Source organism: Desmodus rotundus, chromosome 11 (assembly GCF_022682495.2).
Source record: "Desmodus rotundus isolate HL8 chromosome 11, HLdesRot8A.1, whole genome shotgun sequence".
Classification (NCBI taxonomy): domain Eukaryota; kingdom Metazoa; phylum Chordata; class Mammalia; order Chiroptera; family Phyllostomidae; genus Desmodus; species Desmodus rotundus.
The window spans coordinates 44,301,112-44,324,061 of NC_071397.1; the positions used below are offsets into that span (position 1 = coordinate 44,301,112).

The 22,950-nt window shown below is 38.9% G+C and overlaps 1 non-coding gene across 1 annotated transcript; it reads left to right on the forward strand.

Annotated features, from left to right (window-relative positions):
- The first annotated feature begins 2,343 nt into the window (after nucleotides 1–2,343).
- LOC139440373 (U4 spliceosomal RNA) lies at nucleotides 2,344–2,484 on the forward strand. The gene has a single exon (XR_011650578.1). It is a non-coding gene; the product is annotated as a U4 spliceosomal RNA (small nuclear RNA).
- Nucleotides 2,485–22,950: the final 20,466 nt, after the last annotated feature.

A 22,950-nucleotide genomic window follows, 5' to 3' on the forward strand; every position in this document is an offset into this window, starting at 1 on the left:
GTCAACACTGACCACTTGAAAACCTTTATTATTTTAGATTTGTGCCAGGAGTTATATTTGTGATTAACCCAAGATTATATATTTGTGATTTTTCCCCCATCAACTATGTTATTTATTACTAAATTCCTTTACCACTGTGTGAAATTTAATTGTTCATTTGAGATGAATGTGTGTTAAACTAATGGATAGGATAGAATGAAGGCAAGTCTTCTGGAAAGAAATGAAAATCCAGAGCTCAAAGATTAGATTTTCAATCTGTTCTTTCACCCTTCCTCCTCTTCTCTTTAGCCTCAGTCGCCTAGCCCAGGTGTTATGCTAGCAAAAGCCAGATTTTTCCTGCCAAAGAGTACTACCCATATTTTTTTGTCTTTACTTGTGAGATTCATTTTCTCTTTTGACACATGTATTTGGACTTCTCTTCCTCTGTCCACATCCTATTTAATGTAAAGTAGCAAAACCTGGGTACCACACATGAGCAAGATGTCATTCTTAGTGTGGTACTGCTGTCCATATCAGGTTGGGTTTTCTAGACGGCTGTCAGTCCAGGTATCTGACAACTGCTCTTTGAGCAAGTTTAGGCCCATTGCAGTTCTAAGCTGCTTTCTCAGTAGGCAGGTAGCATCAGAGGTCCTATAGAAATGGAAATGGTGGGTACTGAACTTTGTGACTGAGCTCCGATTATATCAGTTAAGGATTTATTTACCATCTTAGCTGGAGGGGAAATTTGTACGGTGTTCTCAATAATTGTAAGTTAAATGCTAAAATGTAAGTACACATTGCTGGCAGTCCTTTTAATGATAGGATGAAAAGTTTTCAGAGGTGAGAAGGTAATGGTAGGGAGCAAGAAATTGTGACAAAAATAGAGACTTCATAATTTGTCTCTCCTCCACACTCCTGAATTAGAATGTATGGAAAATTGACTCTGGGGTAAAGCTATTTATGCTCATCTCTGCTCTCATCCATTTGAAAATGGATGAAAATGCCTTGTGCGGATGAAAATGCCTTGTGCAGATGAAAATGCTGGAAAACAATGAACCATGATGTAACAATATAAATGAACAGGGATGTCTAAAAAGTACTTTACTTGATACAAATCTGATATAACCAGGAAATTTGATAAGGTTGGAAATTAATCAGTCTATTATTCTGGAAACAAAGCTAGTTAGGCCAAGGATGCAGTGTATAATGTAGAAAAGAAAGCTTTTTCCCCTCTCTATAAATACTATTTTTCAAAACAAGATTTTAAATTTTTTAAGATGAAAATTGATACTAGAATTTTATGTGCACATATCTTTCTTAAGAATTTTACTCTATATTAGAAAACACTTGAGTTATTCCCTCCATTTCCCATTCTATTCTATCCCTTCCTATTGTCTTTATTTTTTTCCTTGTTCTACTGAAACTTCTGCACAATAAAATTTTATCTTGCCTAAAAAAAAGAATTTTAAAACAAAAAACATAATACACTTCCTGAATTTTATATTTTTTTTACAAAGGATATTGAATTAAGTACACTTATTTTCAGTGGCATATACTTTTCCAAAATCATTTTGTGGTGTATGTACTCTTTCTCTCTCTCTTAATTTTATATAATTGTACATATTTTTGTCTTCAAGACGTTTTAAAAATAATTTTATATTATGGGCAGTTCTACTCTCCATAAGTTTACTTGTAAGGTTTTGAATAGACCCTTCAACTGGACAATTTGTTTAAAGGGGGAACCTCACATCAGAAGACCAATTGTTCAAGTGCCACTCTTTTCTCACCTATTATCTCCTGGTATTGTAATTTGAAGTTTGGAAATCTTTAATAATGTCACCCTAAAAATATATGTTAAAATTGTTCTAAAAATCAGATAGCTTGAGTATAATATCTGCAAAACATTTGCCATATTTGTTTATATTCTTTAAAACAATATGTTTTTTATACTAACTCTGTCTACTGAAAAGGCCTAGAAACAGACAAATCCAATAGCAATGAACACCTCTAGGGCACAGATTGTGGTCTCTAAGTAACCATCTCCCAATAAAATAAACCATGGCTTGTTGGAGAAATTGCCAATTTCAGGCTAGGGTCAAGATGAGCTTAGCATATCATATGTGCTAGGAATCTATTAGAGTCATGTCAAAAAAAGTTCAGGAGCCAACTTGAAGAGGTCCCCACTCACCCACACAAAGATGGGATCATTGGAATATCAAATAAATTTGATGCTCAATATAAAGCACACCAAATATATTTAAGTTCTTAAGTTCATAATGACACTGGGAAAAATTTATTGGGAAAACAACCTATTGGCCAACTTTGGAGAAGACAATGGAATGAAATTATTATTTTAAAAACTGGAGCTTTGCGCAGTGGCAGTATCGTAGCCAATGAGGTTTATCTGAGGCGCGATTGCTATCTGATATTATCCGATATTGCTATTTTGAAACCTGGTAAATAAAGCAAAAGAGTCAAGCATTTATTTTAGCTTTCCTATATATACTATACCACATGATAACCAAATACTTGAAGGAGCCAAATTTGCCTTTTTCATCATTTTGCAACCAATAATTATAGAAGAAATAATAGAATATCACCATTTTGCAATCCTTAATGAAATAATAGATCTAGGCTATGATTATCATGAACTGCTATCAACATAAGAGACAACCAGACATGTGCCTCTTGATGGAAGTGCACAGCACCAGCTATGAAATATTCCTGCCAAAAACTGAACCTGAATCCAATCAGCCTCCACATATAGTTTAGCAAATTATAGGCAATACATAGGAAACAGAAATAATCTTATGTTAAACTACCTGACATGGCTACAATCAGCAAATCCAGAAACTCTACAGGACAAACAAGCCAAAGTTCTTTTCAATAAACAAATTACAAGGGAAAAATAAAGGGAGAGGCATGTATAAATAAATGAGATTTGAGACATCCACCAATTGCAATGTATGGGCCTTGTTTGATGCTGATTTAAACAAACCATTTTAAAACTTTTGAGTAAAAGTAAAAACTTGATCACTAACAAGATATACAATGATAGTAAACAATTATTAATTTGTTGCAGTAGAAGTTATGTTTTTTAAAAGAGTGCTTATCTTTTAGAATTATACATTTACAGATAAAGTTTGCTTTGAAACAATCCATGTGTTCAGCAGGGACTGGGAATGTGAGTGGGAACATAAATAAAACAGGTTTAGCCGTGAGTTGATGACAAATAAAACTGGGTGCTTGTCCATGAAGATTCACCATTTTACTTTTTCCATTCTTGTACATGTTTGAAACTTTCCATAATTAAAAGTTAAACAAATATTTAAGAGACTATTTCTTAAAAATTGTTTTAATGTCACTTTTCCTATGTATATGAAGTAAAAAATGACTGAGTAAGCAAATCTCAAAAAAGATGACCCACAAATCTTCCTTTTTGTGAAGTCCAAGCTCTTTTTTTGAGACTCTTTTTCCTCTGCCAAGACTTCTGTCAGTCCTTGTCAACCTCAGCAGTTAGCGAAGATATGCACTTTTGCATTTTTCCAACAGATGTAAGTTCCCTTGTATTAGCAAGCTATGCTGTTGCAACACAAAGCATACTCTTACTCTTGGGTTCTTTCTCAGGAGGTGCTGAACAGTAAGTACAATAATTTAATGAGGTATGTCCACTGAAATGCCCACTTGAAAGTCTTTGGAAAAAATTCTCAGAAGTGTAAATATGCAAACAGAACACAAACTTTTAAAATGGCATAAAGAAAAAATGTGTTCATGTGTTTATTCAGATATCTAACCAAAAACTTTCTTTGAGTTGTCATATTAGGTCAACAACATAAAATCTCTTTCCTCAAAGATTTCAAAGTCTTTAAAAAAATCAATGATTGAAACGTACTGTTACAAATATTATAATAGTGTCTGCCTTTTTCATCCTTTTGCCTTAGCACCTAGCAACATCTGTCATGTAAAGAATCTAAATAAATATTTTATAGATGTGTGAGTGGATAAATGGTGCTATGAAGGGATGGGGTAGAAAACAAAGTAAGAGAGATAGAGGAAGGAAATCAAAAAGAACCAGAAATACCATGCTAGCAAAATACTCTTTACCCAGACGACTAGAGTTTCTTTGTTTTTGATAGACTATTTTTAGAGCAGCTTTAGGTTCACAACAAAGTTGAGCAGAAAATAGAGGTTTCCCATATACTTCTTGTCCTCATTGTACACAGTCCTCCCACTGCCATCATTCTGCACCACAATGGTACATTTATTACAATTCATGAACCTACATAATTAGCACCCAAAGCCCATAGTTTACATTACAGTTTACCTGTAGTGTTGTACATTCTAGGGTTTTGACAAGTGTATAATGATTTGTATCTACCATTATAGTATCATACAGAATAGTTTCACTGTCCTAAAACATCCTCTGTGCTCTGCCTATTCACCTCCCCTAATCCCTAGCAACAACTGATCCTTTACTGTCTTGCCTTTTGTGGAATGTTGTTGTATAGTTGGAATCATACAGTATGTAGCCTTTTCATATTGGCTTCTTTTGCTTAGTAATATGCATATGAATTTCCTCCATATCTTTTCATGGCTTGATAGCTCATTTCTTTTTAGTACTGAATAATGTTCTATTATCTGGATGTATCACAGTTTATTTATCCATTCATCCAAAAGGACATCTTGGTCAACTCCAAATTTAGGCAATTATGAATAAAACAGTTATAAACGTCCATGTGCAGGTTTTTGTGCAGGACATAAGTTTTATTTTTTAAAAAATTTTTATTGTTATTCAATTACAGTAATACAGTAGTATGCCTTTTCTCCCAATCCCTCTACCCCACCCCAGCTGAACTCACCTCCCTCCCCCACCTCCACCCTCCCCCTTGATTTTGTTTTCAACTGATTTAACTAAATGTCAAGGAGTACAACGCTGGATCATATGGTAAGAGAATGTTTCCTTGTTAGAAACCACCAATCTTCCAAAGTGGCTATACCATTTTGCATTCCTATCAGCAATGAATGAGAGTCCCTGTTGTTCTACAACCTTGTCAACATTTGTTGTCAGTGTTTGGGATCTTGGCCACGTAATAGGTGTGTAGTGGTATCTCATTGTTGTTTTAATTTTCAGTTTCCTAACTACATATGACATTAAGCATCTTTTCATACCCTTATTTGCCATATGTTTTCTTCTTTGGTGAGGTGTTTGTTCAATTTTTGGCCAACTTTTTAATTAGGTTGTTAGTTTTCTTATTGGTGAAGAATTCTTTGTACATTTTGTACAACAGTCCTTTATCAGATGTGTCTGTTGCAAATATTTTTTCCCTACCTGTGGCCTGTCTTCTCATTCTTTTGACATTGTCCTTCACAGAACAGGGTTTTTTAAATTATAATAAAGTCCAGCTTGTAAATTATTGCTTTCATGGGTTATGGCTTTGGTGTTGTATCTAGAAAGTTATCTCCATACCCAAAGTCACCTAGTTTTCTTCTATGTTATCTTCCAAGAGTTTTATAGTTTTGCATTTTACATTTAGGTCTATGATCCATTTTGAGTTAATTTTTGTGAAGGGTGTAAAGTCTGTGTCTAGATTCAGTATTTTTGCATGTAGATGTCTAGTTTCTCCACTGCCATTTGTTGAAAAGATTTAGGAGGGATTTTTTTTTAATTTTAGGAAAAATGATATTTCTTTTTTAATATATTTAACTGATTATGCTATTACAGTTGTCCCATTTTTTCTCCGCTTTATTCCCCTCCACCCTGTACCCCATCTCCCACCATCATTCCCCCACCTTAGTTCATGTCCATGGGTCATACGTGTAAGTTCTTTGGCTCCTCCATTTCCCATACTACTCTTAATCCCAGCCCCCATCTATTTTGTACCTACACCTTATGCTTCTTATTCCCTGTAATTTTCCCCCATTCTCTCCCCTCCTCCTCCTCACTGATAACCCTCCATGTAATCTCCATTTCTGTAAATCTCTTCCTATTCTAGTTGTTTCCTTAGTTTTGTTTTTGTTTTATTAGGTTCGGTTGTTGATAGTTCTGAGTCTGTTGTCATTTTACTGTTCATAGTTTTTATCTTCTTTTTCTTACATAAGTCCCTTTAACATTTCATATAATAAGGGCTTGGTGATGATCAACTCCTTTAACTTGGCGTTATCTGGGAAGCATTTTATCTGCCCTTCCATTCTAAATGAAAGCTTTGCTGGGTAGACCAATCTTGGATGTAGGTCCTTGCTTTTTATCACTTTGAATACTTCTTGCCCATCCCTTCTTGCCTGCAAGGTTTCTTTTGAGAAATCAGCTGATAGTCTTATGGGAACTCCTTTATGGTTAACTGTCTCCTTTTCTCTTGCTGCTTCTAAGATTCTCTCCTTATCTTTCATCTTGGGTAATGTGATTATGATGTGCCTTGGTGTGTGCTTCCTTGGGTCCCACTTCTTTGGGACTCTCTGAGCTTCCTGGACTTCCTGGAATTCTCTTTCTTTTGCCATATTAGGGAAGTTCTCTTTCATGATGTTTAAATAAGTTTTCAATTTCTTGGTCTTCCTCTTCTCTTTCTGGCACCCCTATGATTCAGATGTTGGAACGTTTAAAATTGTTCCGGCGGTTCCTAAGCTCCTCATTTTTTAGAATTCTTGTTTCTTCGTTCTGTTCTGGTTGAATGTTGAATTCTTCTTTCTACTCCAAACCGATGATTTGAGTCCCGGTTTCCTTCCCATCACTGTTGGTTCCCTGTATATTTTCTTTTATTTCACTTTTCATAGCCTTCACTTCTTCCTCTATTTTGCGACTATACTCAGCCATTTCTATGAGCATCCTGGTTGCCAGTGTTTTGAACTCTGCATCTGACAGGTTGGCTTCTCTTCATCACTTAGCTGTATTTTTTCTGGAGCTTTGATCTGTTCTTCATTAGGATCATATTTTTTTGCCTTGGCACTCCTGTTACATAATAAGGGATGGAGCCCTAGGTATTCACCAGGGCAGGGCAACCCCTTCACTACGTTGAGGTCCTGTATGTGGGAGAGGGGTCTGAGAGGGTACAATGACACTTGGTCAGCTCTCTGCTGGCTTTCAGTCACTTCCTCCACTACTCACAAGCAAATTGGGCCCTTCTGGTGCTGATTCCCAGGTAGGTGGGTTTGTATATGCCCTAGGGCCCTGTGGGTCTCTCCAATGAACTCTTCTGTGAGGCTTGGAGTTTCTCCTGCTGCCTCAACCCCCACAGGTCTTTTCAGTCAGAGGTTTTGAGGCTTTATTTCCCTGATGTGGGATCGTGGGTTGCATGGTCTGTCTCACCTCCCAGTTGTTCCTCCCGGTTTATCTGCATGCAAATGTGGGACTTCCTGGTCCACCAACTGTCCAGTCTTCCAGCTGCCACCTTACTGTGAGTCCTCTCTACCCCAGCTGCCCAACTCCACCCATCCTGCCAGTCTGGATGAATGTTTCCTCTTTAACACCTTGTTGTCAGACTTCCATATGGTTCAATTTTCTGATAGTTCTGGTTATTTTTTGTTTTTAAATTTGTTTTTGCCCTACTTTTGGTTGTGTGAGGAGGCAAAGTGTATCTACCTATGCCTCCATCATGGCCAGAAGTCCAAAAAATGATATTTCTTAAGAAACCAAAAGGAAATGGTCTTCCACTTAATGTTCCAGGATAAAGATAAACTCTGTCATAATCAAATAAGGGACTAACTAACTAATATTGAGCTTAAACCAATTAGGTTCTCTACCCAAGACCTCCCAAAATATATATTCTGTTGTCCTTGAAACAGTTTTCAATTGTATACTGGGCTGGGTGTATTATTATGAGTTTAAATGATTTAATTGAATTAAGGAAAAAACAATCACAAAGATTTTTAATTCAAAATAATAAAAAGATTTTTAGAAATTAAATAAAGGAAAACTGGATTCACAATCTAATTGTTGTTTTTAATAACTTTTAAATAACAACATGGAATTTATATTTTATTAAGTAAAAAATACAACCTGTAAATGACAATCCCTTCTAATAAAGTTATTATAATTAACAGATAGAATTCTTCGTGCCACTCAAAAACTACAATATAAGAGTAACTCCATCAGAGAAGATGGTGGCAAGATAGGTGGGAGCAGAGTCCAGTTCCCCTCAACTCCAGTGAAATACCTAGCTGATCTGAGGAGCTGAGCAAACAGCCAACAGTATTCCAGCATATATGAAGATCAGAGACCAAAGATGGAGGACATTGAAAGATCAGATGGTAAGAAGAGTGCTTAAGGACAATAAGGTCCCTGGGACCAGCACGGGGACCAGGGTGGCTGAAGCCCCAGCCTGGGCACAGGGTCTGCTGCAGGATTCTTGGGAGAGAGCCAGCCTGGGCTGTGTGAGCAGCCAGGTGCTTGTTTGGACCAGGGGGGCTTGAATAGGAAGAATTTCTCAAAAAGGAAAAGAAAATAGAGGCACTCAGCAGCTAGTTAGAGAACTCTCTGCAGCAGCCGGGGCCTCTGGTGCCCCTCCCCCCTCAGCCCCTGGACTGTGAATGCGGAAAAGCAGCCCCAGCGCTCACCTGAAGCCCAGCTGGTGCGCACCCAGATTAGCGGACTGAGGGGCCCACAACTGAAACTCCAGGTGGGCGCGTGCCCTGATAAGTGTCCCGGCTGCCTGGGCGCCAGACCCAAAGTGCCCCAGTGGGCGCATACCCCAATCAGTGGCCTAGGGCCCACACCTGAAACCCCGGGTGGGCGTGTGCCCTGATAAGAGGCCCGGCTGCCTGGGCTCACAAACAAAAAAAAACCTGGGTGGGTGCGCACACCTAAAACCCCAGCTGGGCGCCTAGACCTGAAACCTCGGGTGGGTGCGCACCATGAGCAGAGGCTAGCTGCCCCACACACAGGCCCAAAGCAGCTGGACCGGCCTGCCCCGCGCGACTCAGGCCCAAAGCAGCAGATCGGCTGATCAACGACCTGGCTGCCTGCAAAGGACCACACCTGAAAGCACCGGTTCTGAACAATTCCTACATAGCCCCTGAGCACAGAGCCCTACAGGGCCTACTGGCTCTCTAGTAGGAAGGCAGAATGCCCAGCAGAGGGGAGCTGCAGGGCTGGGGGAGACTGCAGCCCCTGGAGAGACTGGACCCAGTAGGGGGCTAAACTACCCCATAGCAGCACTGAGAGCCCCTAGCATCTAAGACAGCAAAGAGCAAGAAGGTGGAATGTGAGTTGCCCCTAATTGGTGCAACTCAAGGACAGCACAGCTGGTGAACTAAAGGCCTAGTGGGGAGCAGAAGGACCCCGAGGAACTGGACTGAAGGCTGAACAACAGCGAAGAGTGTGGCTCAGGAAGGGAGAAAAGTGAAACAAATCCTTCCAACCATCCCCTCCCGTTCCACAGACAGGAAGAGCAGCAGAACTAACCTGACCGATTTAAAGCCAGCACAAGACTTTATTTTTCTTTCCTCCCTTCCCCCTAAATTCCTTCTTCCTTTCTGTCCTTCTTTCTTTTTTTTTATTCCTTCTTCCTTCCATCCTTTACCTTTTTTATTCCTTCTTCCTGCCTTCTTTTATTTATTTTGTTTTAATTTTTGTTAAAATTCCTTCTTATCTTGCCTCCAATCTTTATTCCTTCTTCCTTCCTTTCCTTGTCTATTGCCTTTTTCCCTCCTTCCCTTCTTTTTCTTTTTTGCCCCCCTTCCTCTTTTTCCCACAGGTGAGACAAGAAAACCAGGAGTGCTGAAAAGATCAGAGTTATACCGTGTTACACTCATAAACGTCGGGTGAAGACCAGTGAGCACAGAGGATTAAGGAGACAGCACCACTGAATCCCATTGGCATTCTACCATAGAAGTTCATACCATAAACCCAGGGAGTCAGAATAGATCAATTTAAGAAGCAGAGGCTAACAAGAAGAGTCTCACAAACAATGGGAAGACACAGAAACAATTCCCAAGTGAAAGGAAAGGAGGAAGCCTAAGAAAGAATGCTAACTGAAAAAGAGGCAAGTCAACTATCAGATACTGAGTTCAAAGCAATGGTCATCAGGAAGCTCACTGAGCTCTCTGAGCTCAAAGAGAACTACCAGAAACTACAGGGAAACTAAAATGAACTCACTGCAAACTATATCAACATGAAAAAGGAAATAGAAACTATCAACAAGGGCCAAGAGGAAATGAAGAATACAATTTCGGAATTGAAGAACACAGTAGAAGGAATGAAAAGCAGACTTGATGAAGCAGAGGATCGGATCAGCGAGCTGGAGGATAAAGTAGAAAAAAACACCCAGAAAGACCAAGAAAAGGAAGAGAGGCTCAGAAAGAATGAAGAGGTAATAAGGGAAATGCAGGACAACATGAAACGTAGCAATATCCATATAATAGGAACACCAGAAGGAGAAGAAGAAGAGCAAGGGATAGAAAACCTGTTTGAAAAAGTAATGATGGAAAATTTCCCTAATCTGAGGAGAGAAAAAGTCACCCAAATCCAGGAAACACAGAGACTCTCAAGCAAGAGGAACCCAAACAGGCCCACTGCAAGACACAGCATAATTAAAATGGCAACATTCCAAGACAAAGAGAGGATCTTCACAGCAGCAAGGGAGAAACAGGAAGTAACATACAAGGGAGCCCCAATAAGGTTAGCAACTGACTTCTCAATGAAAACGCTCCAAGCCAGAAGAGAATGGCAAAAAATATTCCAAGTAATGAGAACCAGAGGCCTGCAACCAAGACTACTTTACCCAGAAAGGCTCTCAATCAAGATAGAAGGCCAAATAAAGAGTTTCCCAGACAAAAGAAGTATAAAAGAATACACCTCCACCAAACCAGCTCTGCAAGAGATGCTAAAGGGACTGCTTTAAGGAAAGGAAAGAAAAGAGAAAGACAGTGGAACACAGGTAGGAAAAAATGGCAATGAATAACTACTTATCGATAATAAACTTAAATGTAAATGGATTAAATGCTCCAATCAAAAGACATAGAATAGCTGAATGGATGAGAAAACATGATTCACACATATGCTGCCTACAAGAGACCCACCTCAGGACAAAAGACTTACACAGACTGAAAGTGAAGGTCTTGAAACAAATTTTCCAAGCAAACAGACAGGAAAAAAAAGCAGGTGTAGCAATACTCATATCAGACAAAATAGACTTCCAAAGAAGGGCCATAAAGAGAGACCCAGAAGGTCACTTCATAATACTCAAAGGAAGAATCCACCAAGAAGACATAAACACTGTAACTATATATGCACCCAACATAGGAGCACCCAAATACATAAAGAAAATCTTGGAGGACTTCAAGAAAGATATTGACAGCAACACAATTATAGTAGGGGACTTTAACACCCCACTGTTGAAAATGGACAGGTCTTCCAAACAAAATATCAACAAGGATATTGTGTCACTTAACAATACCCTAGAGGAAATGGACTTAATGATATATATAGAGCTTTTCATCCCAAAGAAGCAAAATACACATTCTTTTCAAATGCACATGGAACTTTTTCAAAGGTAGACCACATGATAGGACACAAAGCAAGCCTCAATAAATTCAAGAAAATTGAAATCATATCAAGCATTTTCTCGGACCACAAGGGACTAAAACTAGAAACCAACCCCAAAGGAAAAGACCCAAAATACTCAAAATCATGGAGACTGAAAGCATGCTATTAAATAATGAATGGGTCAAGAACGAGATTGGGGAAGAAATCAAAAACTTTCTGGAAACAAATGAAAATGAACTCACAACAACCCAAAAGCCATGGGACACAGCAAAGACAGTCCTGAGAGGGAACTTCATACCAATACAGGCCTACCTTAAAAAGATAGAAACATTTCAAACAAACAACCTAACCCTACGCCAACAAGAACTGGAGGAACAACAACAAAGACAGCCCAGAGCAAGCAGAAGGAAGGAAATAACCAAGATCAGAGCAGAACTAAATGACATAGAGACTAAAAGCACAATTGTAAGGTTCAATGAATCCAGGAGCTGGTTCTTTGAAAAGATAAACAAAATCGACAAGCCTTTAAGTAGGCTCATCAGGAAGAAAAGAGAGAGGATACAAATAAACACAATTAGAAATGAAAGAGGAGAGATTACAACTGACACCACAGAAATACAAAGGATTGTAAGAAATTACTACGAAGAACTGTATGCCAAGAAATTTGAAAACCTAGGTGAAATGGACACATTTCTAGAAAAATATAATCTTCCAAAACTGAATGAAGAAGAAGCAGAAAACCTGAACAGACCAATAACAGCAGAGGAAATTGAAGCAGTCATCAAAAAACTCCCAACACACAAAAGCCCTGGACCAGATGGTTTTACAGGAGAATTCTACAAGGCATTTAAGGAAGAGCTAACCCCTATCCTCCACAGACTATTTGAAAAAATCCAAACTGATGGAAAACTCCCAAACTCTTTTTATGATTCCAGCATCATCCTAATCCCAAAACCAGACAAAGACACAACGAAGAAAGAAAACTTCAGGCCAATATCGCTGATGAACATAGACGCTAAAATTCTCAACAAAATATTGGCAAACCGCATCCAGCAATACTTGAAAAGATCATCCACCATGACCAAGTGGGATTTATCCCAGGGATGCAAGGATGGTACAATACTCGCAAATCAAGAAACATAATACATCACATCAACAACAGCAAAGAGAAAAATCACATGATCATATCAATAGATGCAGAAAAAGCATTTGATAAGATACAGCACCCATTTCTGATTTAAAACCCTCAGCAAGGTGGGAATAAAGGGAGCATTCCTCAACATAATAAAGGCCATATATGAGAGACCTACAGCCAACATCATACTCAATGGACAAAAACTTAGAGCTTTCCCACTAAGATCAGGAACAAGACAGGGATGCCCTCTCTCACCACTCCTATTCAACATAGTATTGGAAGTCCTAGCCACAGCAATCAGACAAGAAAAAGCAATAAAAGGCATCCAAATTGGAAAGGAGGAAATGGAACTGTCACTGTTTGCAGATGACATGATAGTGTACATGGAAAATCCTATAGACTCCACCAAAAAACTACTCGACCTAATAAATGAATTTGGCAAAACAGCTGGATACAAAGTCAATACTCAGAAATCAAAGGCATTCCTGTATACCAACAATGAAACTGCTGGAACAGAAATCAGGAAAAAAATACCATTTGATACAGCAACAAGAAAAATAAAGTACCTAGGAATAAACCTAACCAAGGAGGTAAAAGACCTGGACTCAGAAAACTACAAGACATTGAAGAAAGAAATTAAGGAAGACACAAGCAAATGGAAGCATGTACCATGTTCATGGATTGGAAGAATTAACATCATCAAAATGGCCAAATTACCCAAAGCAATTTATAGATTCAATGAAATCCCTATTAAAAGATCTATGACATATTTCACAGATATAGAACAAACAATTCAGAAATTTATATGGAACCATAAACGATTCCGAATAGCTGCAGCAATTTTGAGAAAGAAGAACAAAGCAGGAGAGATCACAATACCTGATATCAAACTGTATTACAAGGCCACTGTAATCAAAACAGCCTGGTACTGGCATAAAAACAGGCACATAGACCAATGGAACAGAACAAAGAGCCCAGACATAAACTCAAGTCTTTATGGTCAGTTAATATTTGACAAAGGAGGCAGGAGCATAAATTGGAGCAAAATCAGCCTCTTCAACCGATGGTGTTGGGAGATCTGGATAGCTACGTGCAAAAAAATGAAACTCGATCACCAACTTACACCATACACAAAAATAAACTCAAGAGGGATAAAAGACTTAAATATAAGTCTTTAACGCCATAAAAGTCCTTGAGGAAAACATTGGCCATTTGAAAAAATCCAAAGACTTAAATATAAAGACTTCAATCCAAAGACTTAAATATAAGTCTTTAACACCATAAAAGTCCTTGAGGAAAACATTGGCAGGAAGATCTCAGACATTCCATGCGCAACATCCTCACAGACATGTCCCCTAAAGCAAGGGACATAAAGGAAAGAATAAACAAATGGGAGCTCATCAAAATAAAAAGCTTCTGCATGGCTAAAGAAGACAGCGCCAAATTTCAAAGAGAACCAACAGTATGGGAAAACATATATGCTAATAATACCTCAGACAAGGGCCTGATCTCCAAAATATATAAAGAACTCACAGGACTGCACTTCAGGAAGACAAACAACCCAATTAAAAAATGGGCAAAGGACTTGAACAGAAACTTCTCCAAGCAAGACATACAGAGGGCCCAGAGACGCATGAAAAGATGCTCAGCATCTCTAGCCATCAGAGAGATGCAAAGTAAAACCACAATGAGGTAACATCTCACACCAGTCAGAGTGGCCAACATAAACAAATCCACAAACAAATGTTGGAGAGGGTGTGGAGAAAAGGGAACCCTAGTGCACTGTTGGTGGGAATGCAGACTGGTGAGGCCACTGTGGAAAAAAAAGAATGGAATTTCCTCAGAAAACTAAAAATGGAAGTGCCCTTTGACCCAGCAATTCCGCTGCTGGGATTATACCCTAAGAACCCTGAAACACCAATCCAAAAGAACCTGTGCACCCCAATGTTCATAGCAGCACAATTTACAATAGCCAAGTACTGGAAGCCACCTAAGTGCCCATCAGCAACTTAGTGGATCAAAAAACTATGGTACATTTACACAATGGAATTCTATGCAGCAGAGAGAAAGGAGCTTATACCATTTGCAACAGCATGGATGGAACTGGAGAGCATTATGCTAAGTGAAATAAGCCAGGCGGTGAGGGACAAATACCATATGATCTCACCTTTAACTGGAACATAATCAATAGAAGAAAAAAGCAAACAAAATATAACCAGAGATATTGAAGTTAAGAACAATCTAACAATAGCCAGGGGGGTAGTGGGGAGGGGACAGTGAGGAGAGGGGATTACAGGAACTACTATAAAGGACACATGGACACAATCAAGGGGGAGTGTGGAGGCGGGGAAGGGAGGTGGGTTCAGCTGGGGTGGGGTGGAGGGATGGGGAGAAAAGGCATACAACTGTAATTGAATAACAATAAAAATTTTAAAAAAAAAGAGTAACTCCATCATACTAGGGAGAAACAAAGACAGACATTACTATGAAATACAATGCATATGGTGCCTTGTACCCAGATCGTAAAACCTGACTTTGACGTCCACAGTAATCCTATGTGCAATACAGATAAAGCTAGTCTACTGATATATCTTCCCAATGACACCCTAAAAATATTTAATAATAGTTTTTAAAATTTGGAATTATATATTTATTTATTGCTTATGCCTTGTACTTTTATCTTCTTCATCCAATGAGACTTAAGCTCCATGGGGTCATATGTCCACTTTACTTACTATTGTACCTTCAGAGCTTAGCATTGAGCTTGGCCTATAACAAATGTCAGTCACTGCTTGTTAAATGAGTGGAGACAGTTGAGAATGAGACAGGTAGAATAAGGCATTCCAGGCAGAGCTAGGCATGAACAAAGTCCCAGCGGGAAGATTTAGAATGTGCTAATGTGATGGCTTCACATGGCTGTGACATGGTAGAGTTTTCTATCCTTTATGCTGGCATTAGTGAGATACACAGGGATAAAAATTGACAGATATCATGTAAAGCTTAAAAATGGAAGGCATTCTATCTTCCAGGGCTGAGGACCAGTTGACATTACTGAGGAAGATGAAGCCAGCTCACTCCATCCGGAGTTGTGGGCTGAAGTGGTATCAGTCTCATCCTTCAGCCCCACACATGGGTTTTTGTTCAGACTCAAGGGCACTTCCCAAACAAATAAGGATAGCGCTATCAGAGCACAAATCCCCACACTGATAACTTTTGCGAGCTAGTGGGGAGTAAGAGATGGATAAGGTAAGCAAGATATGTAAGCAACAATAGAATTTTATTACATTTGATCAAAAGTTATTCCAACACACTTAACACAGCAAAGGATGTAAGGAAATGAGTGAAAATGTAAGGGGATTCAGTGTAAATAGGTAGTTACAGAATAGCTGTGGGGATATAAAATACAGTATAGGAAATGGAGTAGCCAAGAATTTACACGTGTGACCCATGGACATGAACAATTGCGGGGGGACTGCCTGAGGGAGTGCAGGTGCTGGGTGGAGAGGGGCAAATGGGGAAAAACTGGGACAACTGTATTAGCATAATCAATAAAATATAATTAAAAAAGAAGAGAGTCTCTCAAAGTTATGTACATGTTTATGTGCTACAGGAAGTTATTTATCTTTTCTGATCTTGTTTAATAGTTATTACAGTTTATATGTCCCCAAGAAACTTCCAGCTTGGTGCCACATATATAAGGATGAATAAAAGATGCTAGGAGGTGTGGGCTTCATATGGTAAGGAAACTGAGATTGAACTTGGATTATAAGAAACATTATGGCAGGGAAGACAGCAGGCTGTGTCTCACTGGTGTGCAATTGATTAAACCAGAGTTCTCCTCACACATTCTAGTCAAAGCAGTAACTTCCACCATGGAATCCAGAATTCAACTTGGCTACTAATACTATCTTAAGTGGTAATGAGGTCCACAGAATTCTAATTTGCCTTGGTTTTCAGGAGGTGTTTCTGAAGAATAAGAAGGTTCAGAGTCTAGGAAAGCTCAGCACAGGTCTGAGCACCCACTGCTGACACTGAGTTCCATGGAAGGTGGACAGCTGTTCCTGAATGCTGCCTCTGGGCTGGTGTGTCCCCGGGGAAGTACACTGGAAGCACAAAGGACCCCATCTGTGTCTGACCACAGAGCCATGAAATCTCATTCTTTTAAGTACCTGCAACTCACGGCTGTATGAGTCTGCTCAGCCCATGCAGGGTAGGCCAAAGTAGTAGGGAGCAAATGCCCTTGGAATCACCCCTCAAGTAATAACAGCTGGGAGTTGGTGGATAAATGCATCTTCATGGGACAATGCTGAGGTGTGCTGTAACCCTGCAGGATTAAGCTGCATGAGCCCACAACTGTCTCCTCTTACTCCTTTGGTGAGATATGATTCACATATCATACAAACACATTTAAATTATAAAACTCAGTGGTTGTTAGTATATTCAGAGTTGTGTGCATCCATCACCATAATATATTTTAGACCATTTTTGTTACCCCAAATGAACTTGGTTTGGCAATAATAAAAAACAAACATTTATCCTATGTGTGAGGTCCTGTGTGAAGATGTGTGCCAGGCACTGGACTGTGTGGGTGAACAGAAAAGATTTGTTCCAACCCATGTGCAGCTTAAATCCCAGTAGTGGGGGCAGGCACAGACATTCAAAAATACAGTAACAAGAGAATTGTAGGCTGTGGTAATAAATAGGGTGGATGAGGAAAACATGCAGACAAAACTTTATATCATAGAGTCAATGACAGCCTCCCTGAGGACATAACATACAAGTGAGATTTTAAAAAATATTGAAGAGACATCTGGTAGGTGCAGATGGAAACAAGAATGTTTCAGACTCAGAGAATGGCAAAAGCAGAGGCCCTGAGGGTTGAGTGGAGAGTAGTCTGAGTTGACCTTGGGGAAATAGCAAGAACGCAGATCTGGCAGGGTTTTCTACACCTCAGAAAGGAGTTTAGATTTTATTCTAAAGGCATTGAGATGACATTGAAATATTTTAATTGTCAGGTGTCATGATCTATCTCAGTTTTTAAAATAGTTGTCTAGCTGCTCTATGGAGAGTAGATATTCAGGAGGCAAGAGTAGAAACAGGAAGACTGATTAGGAGGCCACAGGCAGTTTTCTGGGCAAGGGATGATGTTGTCTTGGAAGAGTGGTAGCTGTGGAGATACAGGGAGTAGATGCAGTTAAATGTTTCAAAAACAATAGGAGGTGAAGAAATCAATGCAGTGTGTCAAGTGTTCTATGAGGGGAGCAGAGAAATTGAGTGGTTGCCTGGAGTCAAGGGTGAGATGTTAGAAAATGAGAGGTACTTAAGATAATGTGTGATTTTGGTGATTATACTATTGATGAGGATGAGAGAGTACTGATGCCAAGAGTGATTGGGTGAGAGCTGGAATGGATGAGGTCCCAGGTATTGAAGCTTCTCAGTGGCAGAGCTGGAAAGGGATCCAGTCACATGCATGGCTGTCAGTGTTCTCTGAGGACTACTTAGGGATACTCAAACCCACCCAGAGGGAGGCTGAGCAAGTAAGACTTTTCATACCCCACTCCCAGTTTAACTGGAGCAGTGCTTGCTTTGTTTATTTTATATTTGGGGCTTATGCTTGAACTTTCATTTAAAGAAAGTGGTCTGGGCTCACTTGAGAACTATAGCACTATACTACACTACTTGCCAAGTAGTAATTTGTTGGCAAATAGCTCTCTCACTCTGAAGGTATTTAAAGTCAAATCTAGAATGAGGATGTAATGCTTCCATTTTGTTTGTTTTTTATCTAGGACATATAGATTAGCCAGGGGTGGTGAAACTCAAGTGTGTGGCAAAGAACTCTTAAGGATCCATGAGACCAGACCCCAGCCAGTTGGGTTTGTTGGGTGGAATCAGGCTAACAAGGTTGCTTAGTGCCTCTGACGGAGGGTGTGGGTAGTATGGGACAGCTGAGGTAACCTCCACCTGCAGGCCATGGAATCCACTTTGGATGAAGATCCATAGTTCTCTTCAGAATATTTTGGTCTCCTTGACATCTCCTTCAGTAGGGGCAGGTCTTTCTGAGGCATCATTCCAGACATTACTGACTTGGCTTTGCTCAAGTTTTTCTATGTAGGTGAGTCCAAAATTTGCAGATCACTGGGAGTAGTGCTGTCACCTCCTGAAACATTCTGATGTTGAGTTGGGTAGGCCTGGTGAGGCACTGTACTCTGCCCTAGCTCTAATTCTCTCACCCTTCCTCTTCAAAAGAACCTGCTCTGGCCCTGAAGGCATATCAAAGTATCCTGGCTGTTCTTTCATTCAATGAATGTCATGAGGCAGTCGGGAAACTCACACAAAGCATCTGCATACAAACACATATACTCCAGTGTAGTAGAAACAAACAAAAAAGATATCTCCTTGTAATAACTTACAGACAAAAGTCTTATTAACTCTCATAAATTGAATTATTTAGGAAAGAAATGTTTAATAATTTACTCAGTGAATATTTAAGGAGCATACCATTTGCCAAACACCACAAAGAACTAGCACAATAAAAATGAATATGATTCCCCCTGTCTTCTGGAAGAGACAAGTAATTATGATAGTGGTTAATGCATGCTATAATGGCATCAATTATAAAGAGTTATAGATTCAGAAAAACAAGTGCATAACTGACACAGAAATGCAGTGATGGCTTCACAGAGGAGGGTTGACTGAGCATAGAAGTTTACTAGGTAGAGAAGTGGCAGAAAGGTTTTCTGGATTTATGAGAAGGTGTACAAAGCCATGGAGACCTTGATGGAGTTGATGTGTCTGAGACATAAATTCTTCAGGATGTTCTGGGTGTGGAGCATGCTCAGAGGCAGGTGATCCTGAGGCTGGGAAGGGAGCTTGAGTCTAAATTGCTTTCTATGTTAGGGAAACCACTGAAGATTTCTAAGCAAAGAAGCATGATCAGACCAGAATTTTAATAATATCTATCTAGCAGAAGAGGCATAAAATAAAGCTGGGAAATTTAAAGGAAATTTGTCATGGAGGCCTGAAGGTGCTAGGTGAGGCTATGACAGGGCAACAGGAGGAAAGTAGATAGAGTTTGTGACCTGTAGGAGTTGGAATTGAAAGTTCTAAAGGAGATTGGTTATGGAGGGTGAAGGAAGAAATGATGTGGACTACTTTTCTGCATTGATGACTTAGAGTAGATCACAATGTCATTAAGTAAGAGAGATGATAAGAGAAGAGTAACTGGTTAAAAGGCAGAGAAAAATAAGATTAGGATTTAATGATTATGTGTGCAAACACAAGAGCTCAAGTGCTTTATTTAATATCTTCATAAAGATATTATCAAGACATTAACATTTATCTGGATATTCCTTTTGGCTATCATTAATTTTGACTTCTTTTTCTAGTAGATAGATTTGTGTTGACTCTTCTACACTCACCTGTCCTTCCCTTTTGTAATCACATCGATGCAAAATCTGGGTCCAAGATGTGGGCTATAATTCACAGAGAGAAGAAAAATCACCCATGAGGAACAGAACCTCAGCCTTCAGACATTTTAGCAGTATCATCTTACCAGGAGTTAATTGACTATGGGTAATATCACAAACAATGCATTCCTATTGCCACTGGATTAAAAAAAAAAATATGTCCATTTTGCTATCTCCACATCAATGCTTCTAAGTAATAAGCTGTAAGTGGGTTTCACACCATTTAAGAAGCTCCTGACATTTTCAAAGTTCCCCTGGGGTTTACAATGAGAGTCTATCTAGGAATACTGATCTCTAGGGAAGAAAAGGAAAATTCCTTGCAAATTTTTGTCTAAATGAAATAACAAGAGGAACACTTGATATTCAAACTCTTCACAGGAATTGAAAACCATATGATCTCACCTTTAGCTGGAACATAATCAACAAAAGAATAAAGCAAACAAAATATAACCAGAGACATTGAAATTAAGAACATTGTAACAATAGCCACAGGGGAGTGGGGAGGGGATAGTGGGGAGAGGGGTCTATAGGAGCTACTATAAAGGACACAAGGACAAAATCAAGGGGGAGGGTAGAGGTGGGGGAGGGAGGTGGGACTGGCTGGGGTGGGGTGGAGGGAAGGGGAGAAAATGCAGACATTTGTAACTGAATAAAATTAAATAAATAAATAAAATAAATATATATATACCATTATATATATATATATATATATATATACCATATAATATTATATTATATATATAATACTGGTTGCAGGTTGCACCTTGCTTTTTGCTTTTGCTTTTGTGGAAATGAATGCCAAGTGGGAAATTTGATAAAGAGGATTTGAGCATAATGAGCAGAAAATTGTGAGTGATAGATCTGTTATATATTATCTCGGTGCCTAAGTGAAAAAGGTGATGAAATTATCCTTTGAATTCAAAACCATGTTAATCATCAATCTAGATAATTTTTCAGTGGTATGTAGTTTGCTTAATTATCCAAACTGGCCATCCAGGGACTTCAAATCTATTATAAATCACATAGCCCCCCTGATTGGTTCTTGTTGGGTAGACAAGTATTTTATCTTTTAAACAATACTGTGCTTTTGATATGCTAACTCAGTACTTATCTGTCAGTGTATGATTGAGTAGGCAGAAAGTTTACAATGCTTTATCAAGTTCTGGAACTAGAAAATATTTTGAGAGATCATATAATTCATCTTTAGTTTGTATCTGAGAAATATATTTATTTGCTTGCTAATCATTTTTCAAGGAAAAGTCCATGAATGGTGTCTGTGCTATTCGTCACTTTATATCTAGCACTTAACATACTGCCTGGGGCATGGTAGAGCCTCAGTAAACCTTTGATGGAGGAATGAATGAACAAATGTATGATGACTTGCTGCTCCAGCTCTTGAAGTCCCCAACTGCTCCAAATACTACCACCAAGAAATAGTTATTCGTTCATTTTCTTCACATAATGTCTTCATAAGGTGATCAGATAATTTATAGTCCAAATCAGGACACTTTTGAGAGTCAAAGGGATGCTGTTAATAATTACACCAGGACAGGTGGCACAAGATGGGACAGACTCAGGCCAACTGGGACATAGGGCCACCCTGTTCATAGAGGAGTCTGAAATACTGGAGGACCAGAGAATATTTTTCTTGCCCATGTTTCATGACTGTCTATTTTCTCGACACCTTACTTAGCTTGATATAATTGATCTGCCCTTTTGAGCTAATTACTGAGGGTCCCCTAATGTCAATAGTTTCTCTGCCTTCAATTTGAATTAGCATTAAAGTGGCAAAAAAAGCTCCATGAGGAGAGGTAAAGAGCATTTGGGGGCACTATTCTAACTCCCATGCCTAGGTGTGTTTGACACATAGTTAGCTCAATAAATGTTTGCTTTAATAAAAAAAGAGTTCCAGTTTCAAAATGGTAGAACAAAGAACTATTAAATACTGCTCCCACATAAAATCCATAAAAATTATTAGAGTACATATTAAAATGCATAATTTTTGACATAATAAAAATTGAGGGAAACTTCTGCTTGACAAAAACTAATAAAATCTTGAAAAATGAAAAGCATGTGGTTTAAGATGACTTGGAAATACACTTGTTAGAATGTATGGGAATAACACTAAAAGAACTCCATTGCCAGAGTGCATTAGAGGTAGGGTATAGAAAAGAGACGAGAGGCAAGATTAGCAAGGGTACCAGAGCAGCCAGACAGATTGACCCCCTACACACACACACACACACACATACACACACCAGCCTTATCCATCCCCACAGGAGCAGTAGGGACTTAGGATAGAGTGACAGGGTGGTTCATGCAGGTGCCCTCAGTGTTCCAGATAAATCAGCAGTGAGTGTGCTGCCTTATTGAATGCCATGGCTCCTTCTTCTGTCACTGGAAACAAAGCAAGCCTCAGCAGCAGTTCTCTCTCCCCACCAGGCTGTACTATGAGAGTTAACAGAAAATCTACTAGGGAGATCCAGCTACCAAAACAAACTCATATGAAACATGAAAATATTCTCAAAGTTTGAGGAACATCAAGAGCAAAAAAGGGTGACTTTTGTGACAAATAAAAAAACAGAATAAACTAGACAAATGAAGTAATTCATACAGTGAAAGTACTATAGGACTGTAACATAGCTTATTTTATATCATTTGGGAGATAGGAAAAATATCATATTTAAAAACTAGGATGGGTGATTGTGAAAAAAAAACAATTACAGATTGTGGAAATGCAATAAATAAACCTTTTGAAATGAGAAAAACTCAAAAAATGGGCTGGTTGGCAGAATAAGCACAATTAAACAGCACATTAGTGATGTGAGAGAATGCACCAAGAAGTTATCCTGGATGTAGCACAAATGGAAAAATTATAAGAACATCACAAAAGA